Source organism: Bombina bombina, chromosome 2 (assembly GCF_027579735.1).
Source record: "Bombina bombina isolate aBomBom1 chromosome 2, aBomBom1.pri, whole genome shotgun sequence".
Taxonomy (NCBI): domain Eukaryota; kingdom Metazoa; phylum Chordata; class Amphibia; order Anura; family Bombinatoridae; genus Bombina; species Bombina bombina.
In genome coordinates this window covers 910,677,440-910,685,351 of record NC_069500.1, presented here as the reverse complement: position 1 = coordinate 910,685,351, position 7,912 = coordinate 910,677,440, and positions in this window count along the sequence as shown.

The window sequence follows — 7,912 nt, the reverse complement described above, 5'->3', positions numbered from 1 at the left end:
TGAAATAAAAAAGGGAATAAGCCTTCAACGCTAAACAAGTCAGTTAAGGGGACATTGTATGTGGTACTAAGAAAAATAATGTAACATACAGAAGAGAACGACAAAGAAAGATAAATACATTCAAACAACAAAATAATAACTTGCAGGAACTGTCTCCCTAGGGAGGCTGGAGTCTCTGGAGTGAAGAGAGTGGCAGGCCGCCAGGGCCACTCCCGCTCCCTGTCAGTGTCCTGTAGAGTGGTTTTCCTAAGAGCAACCAGTTCAGCAGTGGGAATGTCCACGGCCATGGGGGTTTCCTGTGTCCAGTGACACATGAAGCCGCAATCCAGCATCTGGAGGAAGAAAACGTGTCTCCTGTGGTATGAAGCACGATCCAATCCATTGGTCAGGTTGCAGTTTTTTCAGCGTCTAGGAAGGCTTTTAGTTCTTTAGGAGAGCGAAAGAATCTGGCACCTCTTGGGGTCTGTAATCTGAGTTTGGCTGGGTAGAGGAGCGCCACTTGTCTGCCCTCTTCATATAGCTGTGAGCAGTAGGGGGCAAATTCTTTACGAAGTTTGGTAACTTCTGCCGAAAAATCCTGAAATAACAAAAGTTTTTTTCCCTCAAAGAGGACTTCCCCATCATGGGATCTGTAAGCCCTTAACAATGCCAGTTTTTCTTGGTAATTCAGGCATTTAAGTATGACCTGGCAAGGTCTAACAGCTGTGGTGGTAGAAAGGCCAGTGTCTGGGCCAATGCGGTGGGCTCTTTCCACATCTATCGGGAGACGGTCAGGATCCATGCCCAAGATCTTAGGGAATGTGAGGGCTGTGAACTCCAATAAGTCTTTGTTTTTAATGCTTTCTGGGATCCCTATTATACGTAGGTTGTTTCGCCTACTGCGATTCTCAAGGTCGTCGACCTTGTCCTGAAGCGCCTGATTCTGGCGTAGCAGTTGTCTGAGAGAGGTGGAGGTGTTATTTTGACGGTCTTCCATGTCTGAAATCCTCTGTTCTGCCTGATTCATTCTCGTTGAAAATTGGCGCACTTCACTAGTTAAAGTGTCCATTCCTGCTTGCAAAGATTCCATTTTGGGCAGAAAGAAAGACTTCAGCTCCTGCAGGAGATTTGTTGAATCAGGAATCGCTAGATGAGCGGAGCTTGGTGAAGGGGGATTTTCAATCTGTGCTTCTGTAACATGTCGTTGCCTCCTGTCAGTCTGCTTTGCTTTGGACGTCATCTTGCCCTCTAGTGTGCTGGTAAGGGGTTTAAAGTACTTATCAACCTTCATGTGAGATATAGGAAACTCTGATAGTACAGCAGTACAGTTAGAAATATAATATAAAGTGAATATCAAGAACAAGGGAGCACTGGGAGAATGTGTAAAAGGCGTGTAGGGAGCACTCCTGTTTATCCTTTGTCAGATGAAAAAAAAAGGTTTGAAGCTTCTTAGAGCATGGTGTAGCCACATCAGCAGGGCCTGGAGAAAGTATGCTGCAACTTTTATGATATGTAAAGGACTCTAATATTTTGGTACTCAAAATTTAAGGCTTAAGTCTCATGGGCCAATATGTGAAGGGTCAATAAAAGAATACAAGCAGTCTGTGTGATTGTGCTGTTTTTTGCCCAGCCTGTGATGTCATTTGGGGCCTTCCCTTGGTGTGAGCCTGTATCCCAGTACCTTGAGTGTATCACTTTCCCTCGGCTTTCTTTTTAAATATGATTGTGCGCTGCAGGGCTCTTTTCTACTTGCCAGATCCCCTCCGGTGTGTTGATCCGTGGGCAACAATAGCCCCTCTGCTTGTGAGGTAGTGCGGTGCAAGTGGCAGAGGTCCGCTCCGGTATGGTGCAGTCTTATGGGATTCTGTGGTGTTTCCTCAACTGTGGCCGTTACTCAGTCTCTGATGCACCACCGATATCTAGGGAGCTTGGGATGTTTGTTCCGGGCCTGCTAGTGAGCTCCGGTGCGTGGCTTGATGCATGTGGGCTCAATCCAATATGGCGCCCGGCAGTTTCAGTTGCTTCGCGCAGTATTGCGCAGTTATGTTTTCCAGGGGCGAGGGCGATTTAAAAACCCTCCACTGGAAGCCGCCGGTAGGGATTTACTCTTACCCCACAAGGCTGATGTGTGGGAAGGCGGCTGGCAGCGAAAATAAAGAAGTTTGTAACCCCAAGTTCACGGAGCTCTCACTCCCTGCTGCCAGCCGCTAGCTCCGCCCACCGGAAGTCCCCACAGGCCTAGGATTTGATGTGATGTGGGTATGTTGCTGACAGGGGGTTACAGGCCTAGGATTTGATATGATGTGGGTATGTTGCTGACAGGGGGTTACAGGCCTAGGAGTCTGATGTGATGTGGGTATGTTGCTGACAGGGAGTTACTTACAGGCCTAGAATTTGATGTGATGTGGGTATGTTGCTAACAGGGGGTTACAGGCCTAGGAGTCTGATGTGATGTGGGTATGCTGCTGCCAGGTGGTTACTGGCCTAGGATTTGATGTGATGTGGGTATGTTGCTGACAGGGGGTTACAGGCCTAGGATTTGATATGATGTGGGTATGTTGCTGACAGGGGGTTACAGGCCTAGGATTTGATGTGATGTGGGTATAATGCTGACAGGGGTTTGACAAGGAATCTGATCTGAGGTTTCATCTTTATTTAAACTAGTATAACTGGAAATATCAAGAGTCAAATATTAAACAACCTATCTCATGCAAACTCTGTGTAAACTATTATTCTTCCCTTCACTCACATTGACTAACTTTATTTTTCTTATTTTATTAGTCATTGCCAGCAATACTGCCACTGCCTTCAAGTCCTTGTTGATATTATTAAACAGAATAACATATTACACATAACCTAAATCATTTTTAGTTAAATAACTATGCTAAAATCCAGGAACTCATACACCTCAAACCGCAATCCAGAGGTTTTCTTATAGATATCTAAGTCTCCATTTAGTCAAACAATCTTTCTTGTTTAACGGAGCATAAAATAAAGTGGAATTGCATAATCCACAAATATACAATAAAAGACTCTGAATTTCACATTATCAGATTTTTTTTTTTAGAGAAATTTCTGATTAATTCCATTTCCCTGACCACTGTATCATGTGACAGCCATCAGCTAATTACAGACTCATATACTTATACACTGTAAACTCTTGCACATGCTTAGTAGGAGCTGTTGCCTCAGAAAGTGTGTTTATAAAAAGACAGAACAAAGGCATAATGGAGGTAAACTGAATGCTCAATCTGAATCACGAAAGTTAATTTTTTTTTAGTGGCCCTTGAATTATAATTATTATAGGTTTATTATAATTAGAATATAATTATAATAATAGTAATAATAATGATATATTTCTGAAAAACAATCAAGAGTAAAAGTTTAAAGGTTGCCTAAACATTTTGCAACTCTAAACCAATCTGCCACAATACCTTGGCATCAGACAGGATGATACCAGACTAAAACTCTTCACCTCCAGCAACCTGCCACTGTGGTCTGGCACAGACACAAAGATGAACAAAAAGCCTATGTTCTCACCACTGAAAACGGAAATAAGATGGCAAACTTAACAATCAAATGCCATCTCTCAATACACCCAGAAAGAATGCAATGCAAATCACCTTCATAATAGACTTTTGAGAGAGAGCTAAATGGGGTACATAACTTTTAACAAGCACAGCTGACATATGCCTAAATTATGTAAAAACATAGTTAAAATATTTAATTTTAAAAAACCCACCACCCAACCAACCCCCCAAAATAAACAAAAACCTAATCTACCCATTGCCCTGAAAAGGGCATTTGTATGGGCATTGCCCTCCCGATGGAGGAGGAGTTAAATTACAATCTCCTTACTCAAGTTGCTTAGTACTGCGCAACTTGAGTAGCTAGATTGTATTTTTAACTCCTCTCGCCCAGCGAGATGCTTCCCTTCTAAAACCAGCAGAGGTATATGGTATAGTCTTGGCTTGAAATAGTGGAATTAAAGTATATAAATAAAGAAAATCTTAAAAAAAAAATTAACTCTAACAAAAACCTAATCTACCCATTGCCCTAAAAAGGGCATTTGTATGGGCATTGCCCTTAAAAGGGCATTTAGCTCTTTTGCATTGCCCTGAAAAGGGCATTTAGCTCTTTTAAGAATAGCCCAAACCCTTAACTAAAAAAAAAACCCACCCAAAAACCCTTTAAAAAACATAACACTAACCCCTCTTTTGGTACTCACAGTTGCCGAAGTCCTGCTTGAAGGATCTTCATCCCGGCAGCTCCATCTTCGTCCCGGCGGCTCCATCTTCATCCAGGCTGCATCTTCTATCTTAATCCAAGTGGCACGGAGCGGGTCCATCCTGAAGACATTCGGCACGGAGAATCCTCTTCATACGGTCGCCTCTGTATACTGAATCTTCAATGCATGGGACGCAATTCAAAATGGCGTCCCTTGCATACCTATTGGCTGATTTGATTTTGCAAATTCAAATCAGCCAATCTAATGCACTTAAAAAAAAAGACTATATACAGCAGCACATAATAGTCAGTGCTTCTCTCTGTGGCCTGCACTGTCAGGACTTTATTTAACCACAACCCAATACTGCCATAGTATTCACAGGCTGTGCAACACTGAAAAACTGGGCACACCCATTTACAAGGCATCACGAGTGCTGAGAATAAAGTGACACATATTATAAACTATTACAAGATATCTATACACAACCATTTATAAGTATTGAAATATGATAATGTTTAAGATTTAAATATAGGGTTACCTTACTTTGAACCCAATTTTATAAATCTTAAAGGGACACTGAACCCATTTTTTTCTTTGGTGATTCAGATAGAGCATGCAATTTTAAGCAACTTTCTAATTTACTCCTATTATCCTTTTTTCTTTGTTCTCTTGCTATCTTTATTTGAAAAAGAAGGCATCTAAGCTTTTTTTCTTGGTTCAGATCTCTGGACAGCACTTTTTTATTGGTGGATCAATTTATCCACCAATCAGCAAGGGCAACCAAGGTTGTTCACCAAAAATGGGCCGGCATCTAAACTTACATTCTTGCATTTCAAATAAATATAGCAAGAGAATGAAGAAAAATTGATAATATAAGTAAATTAGAAAGTTGCTTAAAATGTCATGCTCTATCTGAATCACGAAAGAAAAAAAAATTGGGTTCAGTGTCCCTTAAGATACTGCTGCATATAGACCCAGGTAAAATATCAATCTATGAAGTGCTAAAATCATCATGTTGTGAAACACAGTACACATTGGGCACACTCACCTACAAAAGTACTATAACTAGTTTAGTGCAAAATGACTTACACAATTGTACAGTGTTCATAATTTTTTTTAAAAACCTATACATAATTACATATAAGTAATAAAGCATAATATTGCTCAAAATTGAAGTATAAGTTGTCTTACTTTGAACTCAATTCAATATATCTGAGGACACTGCAGTGAATAGTCCCATGGGAAAATATTAATCCATGGAGTGTGAACATCATTATTTTACTGCAGTACAATAAAAACTATATACCGAATTTACTCTATTAGTAAAAGAATATCATCTACGATAAGCCGGCACAATTTTACCTGGGTTTGGGAACTTCATCTTATAGATTGGAGGAAAATGAGCACACTTACCAGTATATTAATGTGATTGCTCCAGAACTAATTTAATTTGCACTTAGTTCCAAATTCTATATATTGCCAGCATACAATATAATAAGAAGTTACCACAGATATCCAGTGCCTAACAACTTAACCTTAGGATATTGTCTTGGGTACATTTCACAGTACATATACACTTTTTTAGTGGTGCAACTATAAGCATTTTCTTGCAGCACTATACAAGCCAATATTTGTGCAACAAAATCAATTTGGTAGTATTTATACAGAACCTGAGGACTTAACCACATAGAGCAGTGGTCGCCAACCAGTGGTCCATGGACCACTGGTGGTCCACGAGAAGTTGTGGGTTGTCCTTGACACCATCAAGCAGGAATTAATCTCATCTGATTGTGTCACCCCCCGTCGCACCGCAACTCGCTACAGCGCCTGGCTGGACATCAGTGAAAACCGATGGAGGAGGAGTTAAATTACAATCTCCTTACTCAAGTTGCTTAGTACTGCGCAACTTGAGTAGCTAGATTGTATTTTTAACTCCTCTCGCCCAGCGAGATGCTTCCCTTCTAAAACCAGCAGAGGTATATGGTATAGTCTTGGCTTGAAATAGTGGAATTAAAGTATATAAATAAAGAAAATCTTAAAAAAAAAATTCTCTCTTATATTTCATTTATTTTCTTCTCTTTACCTGTCTCATTGTAGTAGTTTTCCTAATCCCTTCAGATGGACTTACATCACTGTTTGTCTTCCTCCCCTCCATCTTCTTTTTTTTTATTAAATATTAATTATTTTTCATTCTAATAATTTTATTCCACCTAAATTCCAGTATTTGCCATCCAGCAGATCAGCCATATCCCACCAGTATTATAGTAATTGCCAGTAACATCAGTAGTGGTTAGCTCACATCCATATTGCGAGCTTTCTGATATAAACTTAATTTATGACTCCAATCTCTGTCCATGATCATAAGTAGTTTTACATAATTCCTAACTGGGGAGGTAACTTGGAAGGATTGTGGTCATTTTAAACATTATTTTTAATAAATAATGTTTATTAATCTGTCTTCATCTGTCATTTGGAAGTATTCTCTGTTCTGTCAGTCAATTAGTTAATTCCAAAAAACAATTCTTAAAAATGTGTATATATACATAATGTAAACTTAGCTATGGTTATACTAGTTATGTACAGTATGTGTGTGTGTACACACACACACATTATAGAGGTTTGTACCTTTTAAATAAAATTCATGTTAGTGGTCCACAGGATTCAAAATTATGAGTATAGTGATCCCTGAGGTCCAAAAGGTTGGTGACCCCAGACATATATAAGAACAATAGAAAGGTGATCACTTAGCAAAATTATAACACTAACCTAGCATATAATATAGTCTATAATCTCTATTGAGGAATTAGAGAAACAATCCTTAATGTCCTTTATTTATCCTAACACGTCAGACGTAGTGGCACTTTTCTACTATGTCCACAATAACTAGTGCCCTAACAGTATTTGATCAAATGCAATTCCGAGTCGCTTTGTGTTTTTAAATTTACACACACACACATACACATTAAGTGGTTTTATGAAATTATTTAGACAATAAAAGTTATGTTTTAATTTACCAACTCCAATGTTTTCCTTTCTCGTTCAATATGATGCCCTTTACTTGAGGGGTGTTAGAAGTGCTACACAAGTGCATTGCAGAGTCTAAATCCCTTTGGGGGTTTTTTACTTAATTTTTCAAATTGTTTCTGTGCACAAGCACTCTAGCTCACAAGGTATATTTTTAATTAAACCAGATTGAGCAACCCCATCTTATTTGTGTAGTGTTATTGCTATCTTCTTTCTTGCATAACATGTATTGGTTGGCAACTGCTAAAATAAGTAAGTACACCAACACATTACTGGAGGTTACTGTTGAGATAATAATAAATTATATTGTAACCCTAGTATATATCCAACAGGGTTGGGCATTTCATAAAAGATCTGAATGCCCTTTTAATGACAGGAAAAAGAGCTGAATGCCCTTTTAATGACAGGAAAAAGAACTGAATGCCCTTTTAAGGGCAATGCCCATACAAATGCCCTTTTCAGGGCAATGGTTAGATTAGGTTTTACTTTATTTTTATTTTGTGGGTTTGGGGCGTGGGGTTTGTATACTATTAGGGGGTGTTAACTTTAGGGCAATACCCTACAAAAGGCCCTTTTAAGCGCCCTTGGTAGTTTATTATAGATTAGGGTTTTTAAGGGTATTAGAATAGGAATAATTTTTATTGTTTTGAATCATTTCGTTTGTAATTTTTTTGTAATGGT